The sequence below is a fragment of the Heterocephalus glaber genome, unplaced genomic scaffold (genome assembly GCF_053883595.1).
Source record: "Heterocephalus glaber isolate CG9 unplaced genomic scaffold, H.glaber_assembly_v1.0 deba00001543, whole genome shotgun sequence".
Lineage (NCBI taxonomy): Eukaryota > Metazoa > Chordata > Mammalia > Rodentia > Bathyergidae > Heterocephalus > Heterocephalus glaber.
The window spans coordinates 5,013,490-5,036,753 of NW_028258336.1; the positions used below are offsets into that span (position 1 = coordinate 5,013,490).

Genomic DNA, 23,264 nt, shown 5'->3' on the forward strand with positions numbered 1-23,264 from the left:
ACATATATGTTTCCACGTTTTAATCTGAAAAAGTATTTTTGCATCTAAAATCAAGAAGTTCATCCTCTGAAGGTTACAACAGTAAGTCTGATTTCTACTGACTCCAGTGATCTTTGAAGGTCAGTCATCACTCAGTTATCATGTGTTATACTGGACAGAATTCAAGTCATTAATTTTCATTATATCCAAAGTCTGAGTCATTCATTGCAGCATGCAGTTAATTCATGCTTTCATTTACTAGAATTTTAGGGCCCAACATATTAAACTGTTGGTTTATTTAAATAGTATTTAGCCTTTGATCCTTAATTACATTATTAGGTTACGTGATGTTGTAGCTCTCCTCAGTAAAGCTATAGGCTTCATTAATATTGCAAAAAATAATGACAGCTTTAAAACAACCTGAGATAAATGGGCTGACCAGATTTAACTTATTCAATTAATCAAAAAGATTTTTCAATAAAAGCAATTATTTCATCATCTCATTTAACTATAACAGCACAAAATGTTGATCAATACTTCAATAATTAATTATAACCTGTAAGTTGTACAGTTATAGAATAACTAATTGTCAAACCAATGGAAGTTACCAGCATCAATGACTTTCTCTTATATAGGAGAGACTGTTTATCTATAATGATAATTCAAATGGTGACAAAAGATTATAAGGGTCCCAAATGTGGACCACACAGGACTGAAATCCTGTTCACTAGACACACAAGAGGATAAAGCAAGAAACCACACAAAACAAATCAGAAAATAACTCTTTGGGAGGGTTTAGGAAGAAAATGGGAAGATGGCATAAATGGAAAGGGGATCAAGAGTTGGAGGGAGGCCATAGTGAGGAAAGGGGATGAAAAAGGAATTGAGATGTATTATGTACAAGAACCAACTTTCCACAGGAATGTAAACATTATGTACTGCAAGCATATACTAATAAAAATAATGAAAATAACAATAACAGAAAGTACATATAGCTTCTACTATGTGCTAGAATTTCAGTTCTGCTGGCTTAGTTCTCTGGTTCCTGCTTTAATCTTCTGTATGAAGAATTTAGAACAGAGTTAGGATTTTTTTGAAAAAGGATTTTGCAGTCTCTTTTTTTTAGCTTTAGATCCAACGTTGAGAGTTCTGAAAATGTAATAACTAATAGGATCCTGTGGTGTTATTGTGCCTTTCTATTGGCATGCAATGATAATTTCCATTTTGTGCAAACTGTCAAAAGATGACACTTCTTACTAATATGGAATTATGCCTTTCTAGACAGATGTAAGAGCTATTTTATACAAAAAGGCAACTGCTTTATGCAAATAGAAGAGGCTAGTGTATATATATATATATATGAACTCATGTTCCACCATGATTTTTTTTCCAATGGACTAGAAAGTCCTTGAAGTCAGAAAGCTTATCTTACATACCTCTATAAGCCCCAATACTTAGACTGTCTGGGACATAGTAGGTTCTCAGTGAAATAATTTCCTGGGTGGCTTAAAAAGATAGTGCATATGTGATGTGAGTATTTGCATGGCTAGGGTCACAGTGCTGGTTTTACCATTATCAGCTCCATTTGACTATTATAGACACTGGTTTCTTAAGAATTTCTGCAGCCCTCTTAAGAAGAAAAAAACTATTGGGTTTAGGGATACAGCTTGGTGGTAGATCACCTGCCTATCATGCATGTGGCCCTGGGCTTGGGAAAAACAAAATAAAACTATTTTATAAAAGTAATACATATTAACAGATATTTAAGCAGATAAGTAGAAAGAGGAAAATATGACTTACATCAAACCAGAGGTAAATATTACATTTCCTTCCAAATAAAAACATAAAAATATATAAATATAAATATGTATGCAAATATATGTGGTAGGGGGCTACATAGTATATATATTATTTTGAAATCCACTTTTTACCTAACATATCACCTATTAACTTTCCTTTTCTGTGTTAAACTCTCAGAATCTTAGTTTTCTTATCTATAAAATGGGGCTATGAAAAAAAGCAAACAAAGTCTCTGTAAATAGGGAGGGATGGAGGGGTTGAAGGGAGGGCAGGGGAAGGGGGGAAATATAAGAACCAAGAGATTATGTAAAGGTGCAAATTTCCAATGATGAATGTTATTATATTGTATACCTAAAATGTACCAATAAAAGGATACATAAAGGAAAAAAAAAGAAAATAAATATAAGTTGGGGCTAACAGTGACTATCTGATGATGTTGGGACAAATGAAAATGTCTCATGGAAGGCTTGGCATATAGTAAGCTCTCCAGGGTGATCACACATGGAAAAGGATGAAGCATTCAGATATTGGTCTGAGTGTCTTCTTTACTTGTGGTATTTTGACGCAAAGCTTTCACACTAGTGGCATGTGGTCCAAAGATAACCACAAGCTTGCTTTGTTTGGCCTGCAGCAGTCAGCTTTCTGCTCTTGAATCCATGTAACAACCTGGGCTGTCTGTGTCTCTTAGAGCCCAGAGATCTCCTCAAGGCCTGCTCTCTGGAATGGTGGTGCTCATCTGGCACGGAGGAGCAGCTGCCGTGTCAAGAAGCAGAAGCTTCTCATTTCCCTCAGGACTCCTGCTCAGCTTGCTTCACACATTTCCCTCATCAGTGTGGCTCCTGCTGCAGCTACATTTGATAAAGACCAAGGATGAATGAGCACACAGACTGTCCCACACTTAGGATGGTTTGACTTTCAGTTTTTGACATTAGGCTGGTGTGAAAGCAACATGCAGTCAGTAAAAACTGCTTTCAATTTTGATCTCTTTTTGGGTGAGCAATGCTGGGTAGCAGCAGTGAGCCTCAGCTCCCAGTCAGCTATGAGATCAAGAGGGTAAACAACAGACACCATGCAGCAAACTGTGCTGTTAAGTCAGGATGGTTTATAGATCAGGAATATTAAATAGATTTTTGAGTTCCAGGATTTCTAACTTACCATGGGTTTATCAGGACATAACTTCTTGTAAGCCTAGGAGCATCTACATATAAAGAACATTCCACATTTTGGGAGGTAAGTTTACAGTTACAAATGTTTGCATTAGTTTTAGTCGTATATAATTTCCCAGATAAAAAGCTTTCTTTGATATGAAAAACAATATTAGAGATCTAGAAATGCTAATTACTTAAGGAGGTATAAAAAGATCACTACAATCTGTACTCTCCTAATCAAATGTGAATCATAACTGAAGTAATTATTTAAAAGTTTTAAAGTCTTTTGAGCTGAAATCAAATCTAAATCATAAACTAAGTCATATATTTGAAAAATAACAAAATATGCCTTCTTATTTTATTACAAGACACAAAAACTCAATATACATCACTTAACCAAGAAATAAATTTTAAAAAACCAACAATGATCCTTGAAACTGTGTGCACTTGTCTTCAATATTTCTAAAAACAAGACTTTGGAAATATTTCCATAGCGGTGGTCACTGAAGGGTCTGCAGCGTTTGTGGGTATATTGAAGCAGACATTACAAGAGGAAGATGGGATATAGGACTGTGCTAAGAGGTAGGTAGGGCTGCAGACTGAATGATGGTGTGAAGTTATTTCCAGGTCTCTGGTTTGAGAATAACCACTTCAGTCTTGGTGAACTTAATTCACCATCTTGAAGTTGAAAGCTCAGGGAGCTAAGTCATTTGAATAGAAAATGGTGCTAACACTAGAAAAACACCAGCGTTGACATTCTGATACTCTTTAGGTGAAGTGCAAGACTGGACTACTCTGAGAAGAAGAAATAGGAAACAAACACACAGTCACTAAAGGAGGGCAGAAATGTAAAACCAAAGAGATGGAGGCCATGATGTCCTGTAATAAAAATTAACACATTTTGAAGAAAATAAGTCTTTTGTATTCATTTGCTAGGGCTGGTATGACAAATAACCAAAAACTGGGTGGTTTGAACAATGGAAATGCATTTTCTTACAGTTTTGGAGGTTAGAAGTCCAAGATCTAGGTATTGTCAATGTTGCTTTTCATTGGGGACTGTGAAGAAGAGGCAGTGTCATACCGCTCACTTACGTCTCGATAATTTGATGGCAATTATTAGAGCTCCATGTTTATAAGAACATCACCTCTGGCTGCAGGGTGAGGACCCTGGCATGGCTTGGAGCCCCTACTCCAACCCTGTTCTCTGCTTAGCCTCGCAGGCACCTGCAGGACCCAGTCCCATCCCCACCCCGCCTCTGACCTCCTGGCTCTTCTGCTACCTGGTTCCACACTACAGAGGCATAGGGGATCATAAAGGCCCTTGTCCTGAGCTCTACAAGATAGAGCAGAAGTGAGCAACAGAAAGAGGGCCTCTCTGAGACTCCACGATGAAAACTGTAGCTCAGGGGAAAAGTGAAGAGAATCTCTGCAACAAAGACACACCAGACCACCATACTTGGTAAGTTGGAGGGATCATCACCTCCCATTGGAACCTGCAGTATCTTCGGGGGAAGGACACCTGGAACCTGCAGGAGAACCTTGCAGAGTTCAACCCTGCAGGAGGACAGGGAGCTCAACTTGAGACTTGCGGCCAGAAATCTGCCTGAATCTCACAGGTCTTCTATTGGCTTGCTGAGACTCATTGACTTGTATCTGCATACGGCTGCCCATGTTGTCTACTGTGACAGCAGAGACATACCCTGAAGGAGGCCCTTCATTTTTATTTCTTGTTATTTGCAAAAAAGAAAAAAAATTTTTTCTCTTATTTTTAATTCTTCTTTCTCGCTCTCTCACTCATTCTCTTGCTGTTCCACATTGCTCTTCATCTCCCTTTTTGTTCCTTTCTAGACTGAATTAGAATTTCTCCTTTATTTTTCTTTTCTTCTCTTTTTCCTTCTCTTATCATTAGCTTTAAAGGAAAGTAAATACAATATTTAGCCTCCCTATTGCTGTTAGGTGGTTCTGTTCATGTCTTTGTTCTTTCATTCTGCCTTTTCCTCTTTCCTTCAACAGTTTCTTAGAGCTTGAGTGATATTCCTGTGTCTTCTGGCCTCACTGCTAACCTTTTCTGATCCTTCTACTTATCTGTTCCTCCCTCCCCAACTCCTTCTAACTCCCCATCCCAAAGGGGAAAGTTGCTATATTGAAGTTTATTCACTATAAATATATGTTGGGTTGGTCTTCAATTTTGATTTAATTCACACAGTTAAAGGTGATAGATTAATAACTACCACAAATTGTCATTTTCTAAGCTGTGCTTGATGCTATGGTGTTGCTGAATGTATCATCTGGGCTAAGATGTGATTGCCTTCCTGGTATAATGAAAATGAGATAGCCTCAGAGTCATTAGAGACTCAAAACCAAAAGACCAGCTATATCTGGAAGACACTTCTGAAAAGTAATCATTCTACAAGGGTTCTAAACACAAGCAACAAAGATACTTACAATAAGCATTTTAAAAATATCAACCCAGGAATTAAACCAAGGACAGTACCAAAAACAAAAATGAGAAGACATTTAAGCAAGGCAAAAACTCAGGCTGTCACCCCACCAAAGGCAAACTCGGGGGAAATGAGGTGGAAAAGTCTGATAATCAACCACCTGGACACCCTGAATTGATACCACAGGAAGTAACAAAACAGATGAATGAGGCTCTAGAAAAATTCAAAGCAGAAATAATCTTCCAGATAACTACAGAGATGATGAGCAGAGTGAAAGACATGATTAGAGGCTCTAGAACAGAAACAGAGAAAAAGAAATAGATGAGCTCAGAACCATGCTGGAAGCCATGAATGCCCAGCATATCAAAGAAATGGAAACCATGATCGTCCAACATAAGAAAGAAATGGAATCCATGAAACAGATTCAAACAGATATTCAAGAGATTAAAAACTCCATTGAAAGCATGCAGAGAGGACTAAGAGAATCTCAAGATAGAATATCAGATATAGAAGACAGGATTGTGGTTAAGGACCACGAAAAGAGAGATTTCTTAAAAATAGTAAGGGACCATGAGAAATCAATGCAATGGAGATGAAGAGAATGATACAAAAAATTAATGAATCAAAGAATTGGTTTTTTGAAAGAATAAATAAAATCGATAAACTGTTAGCCAACCTTATCAAAAAAAGGAAAGAAAAGGCTCAAATCCATGCAATTAAGAATGAAAAAGGGGAAGTCACAACAGACCCAGCAGAAATCCAGAGGATCATCAATACCTACTTCGAGGACCTGTACTCTATTAAAATGGAAAACACAGAAGAAATGGACAGAGTCCTAGATACACACAAATTGTCAAAGTTAAATGAAGAAGATATAGAAATTTTAAACACCCCAATTACACTGAGTGAAATTGAAAATGTAATAAAAAATTTACCAACAAAGAAAAGCCCAGGACCTGATGGCTTCACTGTTGAATTCTACAAGACAAGACATTTAAAGAAGAATTATTGCCATTACTCTTTAAACTCATCAAGGAAATTGAAAGGAAAGCAATACTTTCAAATTTATTCCTGGAAGCAAGTGTTACTTTGATTCCAAAACCAGGGAAAGACACAACCTAAAAACAGAACTGCAGGGCAATCTCCCTAATGAACATAGATACAAAAATCCTGAACAAGATACTGGCAAGGAGAATACAGAGGGTCATCAAGAAGATCATACCCCCTGACCAAGTCAGATTTATCCCAGGGATGAAAGGATGGTTCAACATTTGTAAATCAATAAATGTAATACACCATATTAACAGAGTCAAGGACAAAATCCATATGATCATCTCAATAGATGCAGAAAAGGCAATCAATAAAACCCAACACCCATAATAAAAACCCTACAGAGAATTGGAATAGAAAGCCCTGATTAAGGCGATCTATGAAAAACCAACAGCCAACATCATACTAAATGGTCAAAAATGGAAAACTTTCATGCTAAAATCAGGAACAAGACAAGGATGCCCACTATCACCACCCCTGTTCAATGTAATTCTGGATACATTAGCCACAGCAGTTAGAAAAGAGAAAGAAATAAAAGGAATAAAGATAGGAAAGGAAGAAGTTAAACTGTCATTATTTGCTGATGATATGATACTTTACATAGAAGACCTAAAAACCTCTGCCAAAAGTCTTCTAGACTTAATTGACAGATTCAGTAGAGTAGCTGGATATAAGGTCAACACTCAAAAAACAATAGCCTTCTTATACACAAATAGCAGACTCACTGAGAGAGAAATTAGGGAAACAATTCCTTTTACAATAGCATCCAAAAATGAAAGATGTAGGAATCAATCTAACAAAGGAAGCAAAAGACCTCTACACTGAAAACTATAGCACTTGAAAAAGGAGATCAAGGAATATATAAGAAAATGGAAAGACATTCCTCGTTCCTGGGTAGGAAGACCCAATATAGTGAAAATGGCCATACTTCCAAAACTACTATATAGATTTAATGCAATGCCAATTGAAATTCCAACAATATACTTCACAGAACTAGAGAAAACAATCCAAAAATTCATTTGGAGCCAGAAGAGACCTAGAATAGCAAAAGCAATTCTAAGCAACAGAGACATTGCAGGTGTATCACAATCCCCAACTTGAAACTATATTCCAAAGCTACTGTGATAAACATCAGCATGGTACTGTCAACGAAAGAGACCAGAGGATCAGTGGAATAGATTCGAAGATGCAGAAACAACATCAGACATACTCAGCCACCTCATCTTTGACAGAGGAGCCACCCATGCTCATTGGAGGAAAGATAGCCTCTTTAATAAATGGTGTTGGAAAAACTGGATTTCAACCTGCCAAAGATTAAAATTAGACCCATACCTCTCACCTTGCACTGAACTAAGATTGAAGTGGATTAAAGATCTCAATATCAAGACAGAAACACTAAAGTTGCTAGAAGATAAGTTAGGTAGAACTCTTGAAGACATTGGCATAGGAAAAGACTGTATTAACAAAACCTCAGTAGCACGGGAACTAGAACAAAGAATCAACAGTTGGGATTTCATCTTATTAAAAAGCTTCTGCACTGCCAGAGAAACCACCAACAGAGCTAAGAGACAACTTACAATGTGGGAAAAAATTTTAAGCAGCTGTACCTCAGACAAAAGATTACTATCTAGAATACATAAAGAACTGAAAAAAAATTAGACCTCCCAAAATCAAAGACCGAATTCAAAAATGGGCATCTGAAATGAACTCAGCTATTCCGCTGCTGGGTATCTTCCCAAAAGAATTAAAAGAATCATACCACAGCGATATATGTGCAACCATGTTTATAGTGGCACAGTTTGTAATAGCTAAAGCTTGGAAACAGCCCAAGTGCCCATCAACTGGAAACTGGATAAAGAAGATGTGGTTGTTTTATAAAGTGGAGTACTACCCAGCCATAAAGAACGAGAAACTAGAGTTATTTATAGCTAAATGGATGCATATTTTTAAAATTCTTTTATTGGTACATTTTAGGTATACAATATGTTTACATTTATCATTGGGTGCTTGTACCTGTACATGATGTATCTTAGTTCTTATTTTTTTCCCCATTGCCATTTCCCAATTTCAGATAAAATACCTGAACATACTTAACCTACTTGATAAAACTGACATATAAGACCCATATTCCCAACAACACCATATACTTCTGTTTGAGGGGACATTAATTATTTTAGAGAAAACCATATTCTGGATCATACAACAAGTATCAAAAGCCTCAAGGTGCTATAATTTAAAGAACATTATCTCTGGCCATAATGATTTTAAATAAGGAATCAATAAGAACAAGATACAGTAACTACCAAAGTTCTAAGTGTTCAGATGTTAGGTAACAAAAATCTAAATGAGCTGTTTGTCAAAGAAAAAAAAATCAAAATGGAATTTTGAAATGAATAATAATAACAACAGAAATTGTGTGAAATGAAAGATAAAGAAAAGCTTAGACGTCAATTTATATTTTAACATGTATAATAGAAAATGAGAAAGATTTAAAAATAATCAAGTTTGGTCTAAAGAAAAGGTAGGAAACAAACACTAAATTAACCTGAAGTAAAGAAGAAAGAAAAACTAAAACAAAAAGCAAATATACAAAAAAGAAAAATGCCATTTATGTTAGAATTTCACTCACTGAAAAAATTAACAAAATTGACAAACCCTAGTAAGACTGATTGAGAGAAGAATTATGAATAACAAAAGCAAAAAAGAAACATCACTATAGACCCCATCAATCTTTAAAGGATATCTTAAATACCCTCCTGCCAATTAAGTTTCATTTTAATCTTTATTTACACTTTCAGTTTCTCACACTAGAGAAACTATTTGGTATTTACACATATGTGTCCTATTTATTTCGCTTAAGAGTATGGCCTCAATAATTGAGCATAAATAAATGTAAATAAGGATTAAAAGGATTAATAATAAATAATTGATACTTTGAAATAGGAAAACTTCCAAAGGGGTAGGGGTGGTGGGAAGGGAAGAGGAAAGGAAAAAAGGGAAAGGAAAACTTATGAGAAAAGAAAAAAAATGGAAATGAAGTGTATGTAAATAGGGAAGGGTGGAGGGGCTGAAGGGCACACAGGTAATGGGGGGAAAAAAACCCAAAATACATCATGTACAGGTACAAGCACCCAATGATAAATGTAAATGTATTGTATACCTACAATGTACCAATAAAAGAATTTAAGGAGAAAAAAACCACATCACCTTGATCTGTACTTTTATCTACACAGGTTGAGAGAGAGAGAGAGAGTCTACACTTTCTTTTTTATTAGGACATCAGTGCCATTGGATAAGGGGCCCACTCTACTACAGGGCTCATCTCATCTTAACTAATTATGTCTGTAATGACCTTATTTCTAAACAATGTTACATTCCAAAAAGGATTAAAACTTTGATATATAAATTTGGGAATCATGATTCAATTTATAACATATTGGTACTTTAAAAGCAGTTGACGAGTTTCAGAAACAGTACGAGATTGTCTGGGATCAAGGTATAAACTAATTCAAGGACAAATCCATTGATGAGTGATTCATATCTATAATATACTACTAAGGTTTTTAAGGGGCTTTCTTTTTTTAAGAGGTCACTTCCCTTTCATCAAGGAATGTCCTAGATTTGAAATCATACATGTGTGTCAGTGGTAGATTTCCAAAGCAACTTTTCATCAGAATCCAGGGAGAAGGCCACTAAAAAGAAGAGAAGGAAGGAGCACTGGGGAAGATAATCAGGAAGGGAGTGTGACCAAGGGACCAGGGGCAACACTTTTAGAAAGTTTTTCTGTCAGATACAGATGATGGACTCAGGAAACTAAGAAACACCAAGAAGGGAACCAAATTCCCAGCTCAAAAAGAAAATCAACTCCCAAACAAAAGCTCTCCAAAGAGGGAGCACTGTAAACAAGTTAGACTCATTCCATCCGTGTTCTTTTCCTTTATAGATTACTATGTCCCCAGAGCAGAAAGTTTTATTGACTTTTTCTCCAGCACCTAATATATTGCCAGGCTCACTGAGGCTGTTCCTCCATGTTTATAGAATTAAATCCTGCTGAACATTCAAGGCTGACACTGTGGATCAGTCTTGCTTGCCTGCCAGCCCGCCCAGTATCACTGTTGGAAACAGCACTGGGCTGGTTGGACCATGGATATGAGTCCAAGCAGTACATGGGCAGCCTCAAAGGGTCAGGCCTAGTTAGTGAAGGAAAGCAGCAGTAATGTGACAACATGGGGAGGAGAGTCTACTGTGGTAGTTCATGGTTTCTCGAAAGGAGAAATGGATATTAACAGAAAGGAGCCTCCATGGGACACATACATGTTGGTTTGGAATCAGTCATAGGCTTATGTCTCGATTTTGTTACTTGTAACTGTATCTTTGTGCAAATTTCTTAATCTCTTGGTACCTCAAACACTGAATCAGGATAGTAATGCTTACTTCATAACATTATCAAAAGATTTAAGTGAAACCATATATGGGAACTATGGTTTGTATCTGTGGATGAATGAGAGACATGTTCCAAGGAGACAGTTCTGCCCATTATGCCTAGGCACTTTTGTTACAGGCTTTCTCCCTACTTAAATATTGATTCAAATAACATTTATTGAGTTTCTGCTATTCACAAAGGAGTGAATTTGGGGAAAAAGAAAAGAAAACTATGACTTTTCTAAAGCCCTCTCTTAAGAGTTCATAAAAACTCCCATTATTATCCTATGATGCTTTTATTTGATGATAACATATTGTAAAGTCTCCTCTGAGACAAATTAATTTTTCTGAACAGGGATAGAAAACTTGCAATCTTTTATTCCTTCCTTGATGTGGTATCATTTTACTGCTAACAAGATTTCAACTAAATGTCTCCGTTGTGGAGATTGACATATTATTTCTTCCTTCTATTTTAATGATGAAGTATAATGTGCCACTAGGTGAAACAGAATGAAAAGATTCTGCACCTCTGCCAATGGTTAGCTCAAGAACAGAAATAGCTCTTCAGGCAGACCGACATATGGGCAGGAGGAGATAGCAATTAGTAGATGTTTAGGTCAGTATCTCCAATAGAGGCATTACTTTTGATTTTCACAGCAGCATAAATTATGCAAGATCATTAGCCCGCGGCTGGGAAAAATTTTTAGAAAGGGCTGGTGAGCTACACTGATGAAGGACTTGAGAGTAAGAACATGCTTTTATTATTTCTTGGCATTTGACTCAGCATTTGCAAAATACACTATAACTAGTGTTTATTGTGAATTTATTATGTGCCAGACATCATGCTAAGCACTTACATCTCATTTAATTCGCACAATGAATCTATGAGATAGTTGATATCCTTTCCTCAAATTTGGATTGAGGAAAATGAAGCTTAAGAGAGGTTATGGAACTTGCTAAAGGTCACACCAATAGTAAACAGTGTAATAGAACCCAAACTCATATTTATGTTTTTACCTACTAGGTAACATTGCCCATACAGAGTGCTCAGAAACAGAGCTATATTTTTATCTTTATTCATTCATCCTATGCATAGTTATTGAAAGCACACTTCATGTAAAACATTGTGCTAGGAATAAAAATAATCATTTATTTCTACTTTTGAAGCCCCTAAATTATTGTGGTTTAAAAATCTGCCCTGCTCCTACTTCCTCCACTTTTCCATTTATAATAAGTGTAAGTGATATTTTCTGCCTGGCTCAGAGGAATGTGTAACACAAAGGAGCCACAACTATCTAATGCAACAAACCTCCCAGACTAGTGCCAGCTATATAGGGAGGTAGAAAAGCTGCCCGGGAGAACAGAGTGCTCTACCCCACTGCCCAGAGATCTCTCCATCTAAGCAGAGCAACAAAAATGGAAAAAGGAAAAGGACGTGGCCTCTTCTGCTCACACAAACATTAATATACTGATAGTGGGAAGTTGGCATTGATGCTCTCTGGGCCATCATTATTCTCTCGTGAGAGAGGCGAGAGTCCAGGAAGCAGTTCAGGGGCCCTTTCTCATCCCTTTACTGAGAATGTGATGGATCTCTGTACAAGAAGAGAAGAAATGCATACCGCAAATTGTTTGCAAAGTGTTTTAGAAGTGAGATAAATGCATTAATGCAAATATATGACATTGTTGGTGGCTAATGGCTCAGTGAGATTTACAGCATGAATTTTGAAATGTTAAACAAGTGGCCTTCAAACTTTGTAAGTCCCCCATCCCTACCAATAAAATAGTTAAATGTGCACTCCTAATATACAATAAGGATTAATAAAATCCTTATTCTACATATTAATTATTAGATATATTTTATTTTATTTTATTTTATTTTTTTGGTACCAGGGATCGAACCCAGGTCCTTGAGCTTGCACAGCAGGCAGTGAAACCACTGAGCTAAATCCCCGGCCCTATTAGATATATTTTAAATGCATAAAGTAGAGATCAGGAAAGGAGAATATGAAATACAAAGTTTCATTCTATTTTTTCAGATTGTCTTCTATTTTTCACTTTGACATCCACGGCTTAGCTTGGAGGTTCTCAAAATTTAACGTACTGTATATCAGAATTACCTAGAGGGCTTGTTAAACTATGAGAATGCTGGGTTTTGAAATCAGTGGGTATGGAGTATGACACGATAATTTGATTTTTATCAAGTTCCCAACTGATTCAGTCTCCACACTTTGAGAACCAGTGGATTAGCTTATTATAACTATACCCGAAGTGAACACATCAAAACAAATTTGTTGTAAAGTGCTGGTTACAGAATATGATCAGGTTAAATTTCAGTGCTATAAAAAGGAATTTCATAGTTTTTAGCTATTTGTAGGAGATATAAGAACTGAACCAATGTTCTTATATAAAACATGGCTTCATTTTCACAGATTAGAACTCAAGAATCTGAAATAATGATGTCTGAAACATCAAAACTACTCTCAGTAAATCTTTCCTCATTCAATTCTCTCAAATAATTCTTCCTACACTTTTGTCCAACCAGTTTAAGGAAGGCTTTTCACTGTATTTTCCTTTTTTCCAGTACTGGGAATCAAATTCAGGACCTTGTGTTTGTCAAGCAGGTGCAGCATTGCTGAGCTACAACCCTGGCCCTTCACTGTATTTTCAACTGGCAAATTGTTTCTTTTTAAAACCCTTCCTCTAAGCTTGATTTTGTAAATATCAAATAAGTACACACATGTGTCAATGGGTCACCATACCATCCAAGTAAAATTTAATTGTTGGAAGGAGGATCAGCACCTGACAAAATGATTGTGTGTGGAAAGTTTGTTTTGCTCTCTTTCACCTTTTCCATAACTTTTCTCCATTTTTCCTATTTTTATTACATTCTTCTTCTTTCCTCCCAACCCTCCATTACTCCTCTGTAGTGTTCTTGCTTATATTTTCTATCCATTAACATCAGGTAAAAGGCTGAAGTACAATGTTCCCATAGATGTTCACATTTAAAAGCACCCTGATGCCAGCATCCAAGGGAAAGAAGAAATAATGCCGGCATTCCAGCAGTAAGGTTGATATTTAAAGTAGATGACCCTATGGACCCAAATTATACATTACTCACACCCATACAGCTGATTCCATGGAGCAAAGAGTAACTTAATTAAACATCCAAGCACATTCCAAATGAACACATGGAGAGAAAAATGTTTTCAGATGCCATTCAAGGTACACATTAGAGAAATCTTAGGAAGTAGATCCAAACCCACACCTTAGTTCAAGCTTCAGCAGACTTAAGACCCCAGGAAGCTCCAAGACCATGGTGATATGGCATTGCACATGACAAGCACCCCTGAGAAGCCAAGCATTGCTTGGCAGATTATTTTGCAAAGCCTCCTGGAGTGTGTGCATTCATCTTGCAAATCCTATTTGGTTTGCACTCCAGGTTTTACTGTGCAAAGTTTTATCTTGATTTTTAAAATATCTTGTTTAAAAATTTTCACTTTATTTTGGTGTTCTTTCATTTCTTGTCCTTGAAGTCCTGCCACAATTGTCTTACTATGAACAGACATTCTGTTGCAAATCAAAGGAAATGCAGTAATACCCACTTTACAAATTAGTGCATGAGTTAAACAAGAGACACAAATGGTGAGATCACTGGTAAAGGGCAGTGTTCTGGGCAAGGGCAGGAACAGCAAAACTTAGAGGCTTTAGTTTTAGGGGAGTTCATTTGGAAGCACCTGGGAAGGACAGAGGATTATACAAAAGCTCCTTATTGCTTACTACCTCAAATTCCAGAGATCCAAAACAGATATTCAGTACACCCAGAGCTAAAGAAAATCGCTTGAAGGTTGCAGTGTGAGCTGGGTCTGCAGTCTCAGAGAAAAGGTATAAAAGACAGCTCGTTTATGTTTTGTTCAAGGCTGTGCCTTATACCTGCTGCAAAGATCACATGTATCAGGGATGAGAAGCATCATTCAGCAGAGAGTAGCAGGGAATTTGGAAAAGTTGGTCCAAGTGGGAAGTGAAAGAACAACAGCAACACGTTTGGCTGACATAGGCAGAATTAAAGAATCATTAGGGCGCAAATATGCTAGGGTGTGTGGGGAAAATTAACTACATTTGTTAGTGGAAGTTTGCACTTGTTGGCTGCTAATGCTTCATGAAATAATCTTATAGAATGTAGCCCATTAACTTACAAGGATTTAGGTGACCATGAATTAATTTCTATTCAATTTTTGCACTCTAATTTCTCTGTGGTTTGTGAGTGTGTGTGTGTGTGTGTGTGTGTGTGTACAAACAGTACAGTTCCACTTGTTGAAAATGTAATTTCTTTTCCAAGATGACTGACTACTTGGAAGTCTGAGTACCAGTGTGTCTTTAAGCTCCATTTCCAAAACATGAATAAGCAAAATCTAGTGATGTGCACAAATTCATTTCTCTCTGCTATGAATTATGAAACAGTCTCCTTTGGAATTTAAACATGTTGTCTAATTAAATAGACAAATCTTGAAATGTCTTCTTTTCCTGTATCACCATTCTATCTTGCTTTCACATACATACGCACACGCATTTCTTTTTAGGTCAAGCACACAAAGTTCTACCAGAAGAGAGTAATGTCAAATAAAAATAATATCAGGGATAAAGAAAAATAATCACTCAGTCTACATGGAGCCAAGAGAGAGAAAACAAAGAAGTTGTAAGGCAAATTTTTTAAACCTCATGGAAAATTATACTTCTTTTGCCCTTTGGAAATGAGAAAAATAGTATTACAGCAACATTAAAATGATTCTTAGATGAAAAGTAAATTACCCCAAATTCCACTAGCTTAATGTATTTGGCTATCATAACAAATTTTCCAAATTTTAACCATCTGGATATTTCATTTTACTTAATTAAAATTGTTGTAGGCCAATTTTTAGTGAGGAAGATTGTTTTTGTTTTACTTATTACTATATTGTAATCATTTCTCCAATCTAAATAATTTCAATATGGTGTTGTGGAAAAAAACACACACAGGATACTCACAGAAGAAAAATATGAAAGGCTAATAAAGATGTAAAAACTTAGAAACTTCACTAGTAATCAGGAAAATGTAAATTTAATTTGCTGAGATATGTCATCTCATATCCATTAGATTGGAAAAATAAAAAATAGGAAAATAGTGTTTAAGAGGCGATGGAGTAATATCTACAATTATCCACAGGAGGGTCAGTTGATACAACTCCAGGAAAATAATCCTGGAGAATAATGGAAGTTGTGCATATTCAACAACTCTTCAATTTTACTACTATGTTCATAGTGTAAAGCAACACTATTCACTGCAATTTACTTTGATGATGGAAACGGTCTCCTGTGCTGAGCAAGATGGTAGTAAAGATGGCTTTACATGGCTATTGAGCACTTAAAATGGGTTATATAACTAACAAACTGAATTTTCTATTTTAATTATATAAATTTAAATTTCAGTGCCCTTAACAATATATGGATACCAATTTTACCACAGAATTACCAGAACTGGATGTTTTCATTTTTTGAAAATTTGCTAATTTATAATCTGTAAAATTCTATTTCTTATTTACTATCTGCCTTTTCAACTATTAACAGAGTTGAATATTTTTCCTTGTGTTTACTTTAATCATCTACGTATATTTTTTTGAGTATTTTCAGCTGAACTCTTTGCTATAAATCTCAACTAATCTGTTTCATTTTATCTGGTAACAGTTCCTACTGATTTTTTTCTAATTTATATCCTCTAGAACTTCAGTACAGTTTCCCACTGTATTTTTCAGTAAGCACTAAAATATGGCATTTTTAGTTAGTTTCTTGCTTGAAGATTAAAGCCTCTGTAGTTAAGGTCAACACTTTAAATTATACAATAACTTATCATTGAGACAAAATCAAGATGCAGACACTAGATTGCATTGCATAAATATGTTTGCCTAAAATATGAAGAAGTCATTTAGTTTGTAAGGAAACAAATGACAGAAGCACAAAGAGTCATTGTTTATTTACCAAGTATCTGCTAAACATTTTATTCCATTGTTACTGGCTTCTGTTTTTTTTTTTTGGTACCAGCAGGCGGTGAAACTACTGAGCTAAATCTCCGGCCTTGGCTTCTGTTTTTGTTGTAAAGAAATTTGCTTCCAGTTTACTGTAGTTCCTCCTTAGTAAAATATTTTCTCTCTTGTTGCTTTAAAGATCTTATTTTGTCTCTTGTCTTCTGTGGTATCATTCTATTCTCTTTTTGCTCTTTCTGAAATGCTTAATAGAAATATATTGGACCTTTTTCTAGTCATCATGTCTCTGTCTTCTTTCGAGAGTCTTGCCAGGATTCACCATTGACTAATTCCACTGGCAGCCAGAAGACAAGAGAGCTCAGTGACATAGGATAGAGAAAAGGACAGAGGATCCAGAGGGGCAAGGAGTAAGTGAGTCTTCAGCTCTAATTTCTGTGCCTGAATGACATTTCAACTCCAAGCCCCTCATTAAAGGAGCCGGGAAATGATAGCATTGTCCATGCTGCCTGCCAGCCCTTGTCTTATTCCCTCTTTTTGTGTGTTCGTGTCTCACACAGTTTATTGAACAACAGGTAATAAGAAATCAAACTGGACAGGCTATACAGCAATCCAAAGCTTGTATCTATAAGCAATTAACTTTAATTGCAAGATTTACAACAGTTGACAATTTTTGCTATTTTCAAGTTTTACAGAAAGCAAGATATTGTGTTTGGGGTTGGAGGCAGGAGGAGGAGGAACAGAAACAAGGAACCCCAGGGAGACTGCAGGTTAGAATCATCCCTTTGGATGACTTCTTACTTTCTTTTTCATTTTTTTCCTTCATAACAAAACTTTTTAGAAATCACGATTTATAATACATTGATTTGGCAGTTGCTTCTATTTTTAAAAAGTAATTTTCCTCTCTACATGCACAAATAATTTTAATACTTGGAAGTTTTACATTCAGACTTATAGAAAATTTTCAGAAGCACAAAAATTGACTCAGGGAGGAAAGGAGAGATTTTTCTTTTTCTTGACCATCACACCAAATTTTTTTTTTAATGATTATTTTAGCACCACAGGGAGAAACTGCCATTTTAATGATTATGTATGTGGGATGTATATTTTTCAGTAACATTAACCCCTGCAGTACTTTGGTTTTAGAATTTTAAAAAATTCTTCCACAAAGTGAAGAAAATAAGCAAAAATTTCCACCTTCTGAACCAGTACATAATAACTATTGATATTATGTATTCTCCTTAATTAAAAAAAAAACTGATGAAACCTATTTGAGGTGAAACGCAGGAGCATATGGGGCCTTCAGACCTCAGCCTTCCCCCAGGGCACACCGACATACACATACATACACACTCGTACGGGAGAAAAAGGCTGGGGAAGCAGCCAGAACAAAAATAAATTCCGAGTATTCTGTCATCCCTCAGGCTCACCTGGCATGTTTGCTTTAAACCTCAAATGGCACTGGGCATAGTGGCACGCCTGAATCCCAGCACCCTGGGAGGCCAAGGGAGGACATCAAGAGTTCGAGCCCAGCTTGGGCAATTTCTCAGTGACTTATTGAAACCTGGCTACAAAACATGATAACTAGGGTGGGGATGTAGCTCAGTGCAAAGGCCCTGGGTTCATCCCCCACTACTGCAAATGAAATGAAAACAAATCAAAAACAACCTCCACAAATGACTATTGCACAATTCTTAGGTATTCTAAAGAAAAACTGTTTCATAGGCTAAGAAAGATTCCAAAAAACTGCATTCAGTTCAAAAAGTCTTAAGAGAAAATATTTTTTTCTGCTCCTGAAATACTACCAGGTGTCTAGTATATGTCTGGTATATTTTATGAGCCATCTGAATTCAATCTGAGCTATCAGTGCTGAGTCCCAGGTCCATGATGCTTGCACCATGGTTTGCCATGCCTGGATGGCTAGTGAGGTGAGAGCATCAGATTCTGGTCTGGGCTGGCAAAATGCCTTTGTTCCATGGGGTTGGAGGCCTGGGCAGTAGCCAGATCAGGATGTGGGGACCTGGTATGTGGGGAAACATGGTGTGGAAAAGGCTGAAGCTGTATCTTCAGGGTTGGGGACAAGATGGAGGAGGGGGGCATCTGGAACTGTGGCCATGAGAAGGGATGGGCAGAAGGGGATCACGCTTGATTGGTGAGAACTAGGGATCACCTTGGAGGTGTGGGAACTCGGCCTGGCTTGGGACCATGTGCTGCTGAGGGGTCATGGAGTTGGGATGAGAGGACTCCATCTGCTGCTGGAGGAGTTGCTGCTGATAGGCCTGCAGACTGGCTCTTGCCTCTACTCCCAAGGCCTGGGGCAGATGTCCCAGCTATCCCACATTTCCTTATTGCATCTGCTGCATGTGATGCTATTTCTGCTGCTGCTGCTGTCACATCATCTGCTGTGGTCTCAACATGTCCCAGAACTGGGAAGACATGCTGCTATGATTCATGTTCATTGAAAGGGCCTGGAGGCTCATCCCTCATGGGTGCTGGAGTTGCTGCTGGGCGAGGCCAGCCCTCTGCATGCCTCCTGCACAGGATTCATGTTCTGCATGGCTGGACTTGAGTTGATGCCCTGCTAACCTGGCATGGCTGGTGGCTGCAGCTCTGGCTGTCCCTGGGGCCATGCCAGGCTGTCCAGTGAGAGGCTGGATTAGAGTTGGCATATGTGGATCCCACTGTTTCAGGAATGTAGCCAACAGCTTGGGGTGGGCACAAGAGTTGCTGCTGTAGGGGAGAACTAGGAGGCCTGAGTCCACAGGAGGTTTTGTAAGGCTTGTTGAGACACAGTGCCTGGTTTGAGTGGGCTCACACCTACCTGGCCCAATCCTGGCTGTGGAGCCATGTTCAAGGGCTGCTGGTGTTGGGCCACAGACACCATGGCTGGCCTTGGCACCCTGGACTGGAGTTGCTGGGGCTGAGGCAGTCTTCCTTGGTCCCAGGGGGTTGCTTTTGCATTGCTGTGGGCCCCACCCCTGGCTCCAGATGCCCACTGGCACCTCTGGTCATGGGAGGAAGGTGGGTCATGGGAATCATTTGGGGGATCTGGTGCTGGACTGGCCTCTGAACAATTTACAGTGTCTCAGCTGCCGTCTGAATCTACACTGTCATTTCTACTGTTGTAGATGGGGGCCCTGGCAGGGGCGGCCAAAAAATTGGTATAGAGGTTGGAGTGTCACCAGGGCTGTTTCTAGAAGGGGTGAGCTGGGGTGTCTGCAGGGTTGTTAGCTGTTGTGTGGTTGACAAGGTTGGAGTGGCAGGGGTTGGGGAGGGCAGGCCCTGTTGCTGCCCCACTGTATGGGTAAGCTACATGCTGGCCATTCTCCTGCGCACCATCCTAGACTGCTGGTGTTGCAGCTGCTATTGTTGGAGCTTTTGCTTGATTCTGAAGCAGAACAGCATGGAGCAGTTGTTCTCTTGGCAACACTTGCCATGGTAGCAGCAAAGGGGAATGAGCTGCCTGCAGACGGGGCACCCACCAATCGCCTTTCACTTGCATTCTTGGTATGTTCTACAACTGGCTTCATCTTCTTGCAGGATGGCATGGAGCAGATGGAACTGTGGCACTGGCGGGCATGGATCAGGGATTGGATGCTGCGCTGGATCCTTTGGCAGTCAGCATCTCCTGGGTTCTGGATGGCCGCATCCTGCTGGTTGCTGCTTTCACCATCTATGCCAGGACCTACTTTCTCCATTTTGTGGTCATGATTTTTAGTGTAATAGCAGGGGACACACAAGACATATTCCTGGCAGACAGTGCAGTGCCAGTGTGTCTCCATTTCCTGCCTGCACTCACTGCAGATGTAAGAAACATTGCAGGTGCTGCTCCTCTGCAATACAGGGTGTGGGCCACTGGGCTCGGAATGAAAAGAGCTCCAGGCACTTGTCCCTGCATCCTGCACATCAATGAGATCGCAGGGGACCAGAGGGTCTGGATCGGTGCTGGCCATCATCCTGTGCAGCATCAGGGCCTGTTGGATCCGGAGCTACAGCTGTGGTTGCTGGAGCTTCTGCTTGATGGTGAAGCAGTAGGGCACAAAGTACCTGTCGTCTTCTGGGCGGTTCCTGGCATGGTACCAGCAGAGAGCAACAAGCTTCTTGCAGACAGCACATCCAGTGCTGTTCTTCCATTTGCAGCCCTTGGTGTGCTGGATGACCCACTTCATATTCTTGCAGAAAGACAGGAAGCAGTTGGCATTGTAGCACTGGCAGAAGAAGAAATTGCTAAGCATAAAGGAATCAGAATGTGATGACTTGGAAAATTCTTAGCCTACCTATATTGTAAAAAAATATGAAAGCTTGTTCGGAGAACACCACAGGTGTGACTGGATTATCACTTTATAAAGAGCTTGTGGTATTATATAAGCAGGAACATTGCTAGGTTGGACAGGGATAGAAATGGGACAAAATGAAGGAAGGATGTAAGACTTCTCAGACTTGAAAGGAAAGGATAATAAAGTTATTTACTGCTTGTGCTGTGCTTCAAGAAGTAGGGAAAATGACCCTGAAGGTGATTCAGAGGTCATTAGGCCCACTGCCTTGGATTCTCCAAGCCAGATGGCCTCTGCCTGAAGCTTTGGCAGAGCCATGGGGGCAGGACCCTGACACCCCAGTGAGTCTGGAGGACAGAACACCGAATCAATGAAGATTACTGTAAATCCTCAAGATCCAATTGAATTTGCTTTGCTAAGTTTTGAACTTGATGGTTATGCCTTCATTCTTTTCTAATTCTCCCTTTTGGGATGAGCAAATCTATTGTGGGCTTGACCTACCATTATGTTTTGTGGTTTCACACGCTCATATCTAGAGAGGAATTTTGCCTTGAGCTGAATTGAGTCTCTTTCATATCTCATTGAATCTTTGGAAAAAAGCTTTAGTGTAAGGAACACAGAAAAGCCACCCATAATCCCACACAGTAGCAAATATTTTTTTATTTTCAGATGTTTTTCTAGATGAATATATATTTAATGCATAATTTTATAATGCATCATATAAATAGTACAGTACTTTATGACCAGGTTTTTGAACAGTGCCACCAGGTGAACACTTCCACATTAATATATTTATCGTATTTCATTTTAAGGAAAACTTGTTTACAAATCTTTGCAACTGGTAAGAGTATTTCCTTAGGCAGTTATAGGTGGAATTTCTGAATCAAAGGTAGGAATATTTTTAAGAACTCTTGATAAATTTTGCTAAGTAGTCATTCATCAAATTTAAATGAATTTATGTCCTCTACCAGCCATTTGTTTCATTGTTTATTGGTACATTTTAGGTATACAATATGATGATATTCATTATTGGAAATTTGTATCTTTACATGATATATCTTGGTTCTTTTTTTTTCCCCATTCCCTGACCTCCCATCAACCCTTCCACTCCTCCCTATTTACAAAGATGTTTCTAAGACTATATTAATTTCATAACTTTTTCATTCTTTGATGATCTAAATTGCATTTCTTTGATCACCAATGAGTGAGGACATTTTAAGTTTTCTGGACATATTTTTTCTTTTGTGAAGTGAAATTCCTTGACTTTTGCTTGTTTTATTCCTGTTTGTCATTTTTGCTAATCTGTAAAAGTGTTAAGGGTAAGTTATTAACTTATTTCTGAAATGCTAGAAAATATTTTTCTTAATGTTTATCTTTAAATTACTAATTAAATACCAACAAAATTAAATATAATGAATTATACAATTAATTAAAACAGAAAACATTCTTAACAGTCCCTAATATATTATCAAATATTTCCAACTGTCCTTAAATATATTTTAAAAAGTTTTAAATCAAGAATCAATCAAGATTCACACAAAGTTGTTATGTATTTTTAATCTATTTTTAATCTAGAATAATCCCTTGCTTTTCCCCCAGACATGGACTATTTTTTTAAAGGCAAGAGGTGGGTTCCCTAGTAAAGTATTTCAAATTCTGAATTTATGTTTCTGTGTGGTGTTAACTTTTATACAGAAATATTAAAGTATTATATAATCAAATGTGACAAAAAATTTTTGTGCTCATTGGTTTCATTGTCATTTTAAGAAGCCTTCTCCACTCGATATATATGTATTAAATATGTATTATTTTAAAATTTTAATTATAGATTTTGTATTTAAATCTAACATCCTATTTTTGTGAAATAAGTGAACAGATTTATAAAAATACATTTAGAATATGTGTGAGAATTAAATGATTAGGCAATGACGTTGATAAGCAATTTTGTATATGATATTAATGAACAGTATTGAACAAATAATAATATCGAATATAATATTGAATAAAATTTAATATAACAATAAATCATATAATGTTATCTGAGTATGTCACATATTTATTTTTGTCAGGCTTCAGATACTGATTGTACCAAACAAAAGCTGCATCTAAGAGAAGGAAAGACTGTGAACCAAAACATAA

General features: G+C 37.6%; 1 protein-coding gene and 1 pseudogene across 3 annotated transcripts in view; both read right to left on the reverse strand.

The window, feature by feature from the left end:
* The window catches only part of Rgs7bp (regulator of G protein signaling 7 binding protein), a 96,544-nt gene that overhangs the window by 37,608 nt on the left and 35,672 nt on the right, over positions 1-23,264 (reverse strand). The gene's annotated exons all lie outside the window — the stretch shown is intronic.
* Positions 3,254-22,493, reverse strand: LOC147824435 (histone acetyltransferase p300-like; annotated as a pseudogene). Its single transcript, XR_015442352.1, has one exon. The product of XR_015442352.1 is annotated as a histone acetyltransferase p300-like (transcript).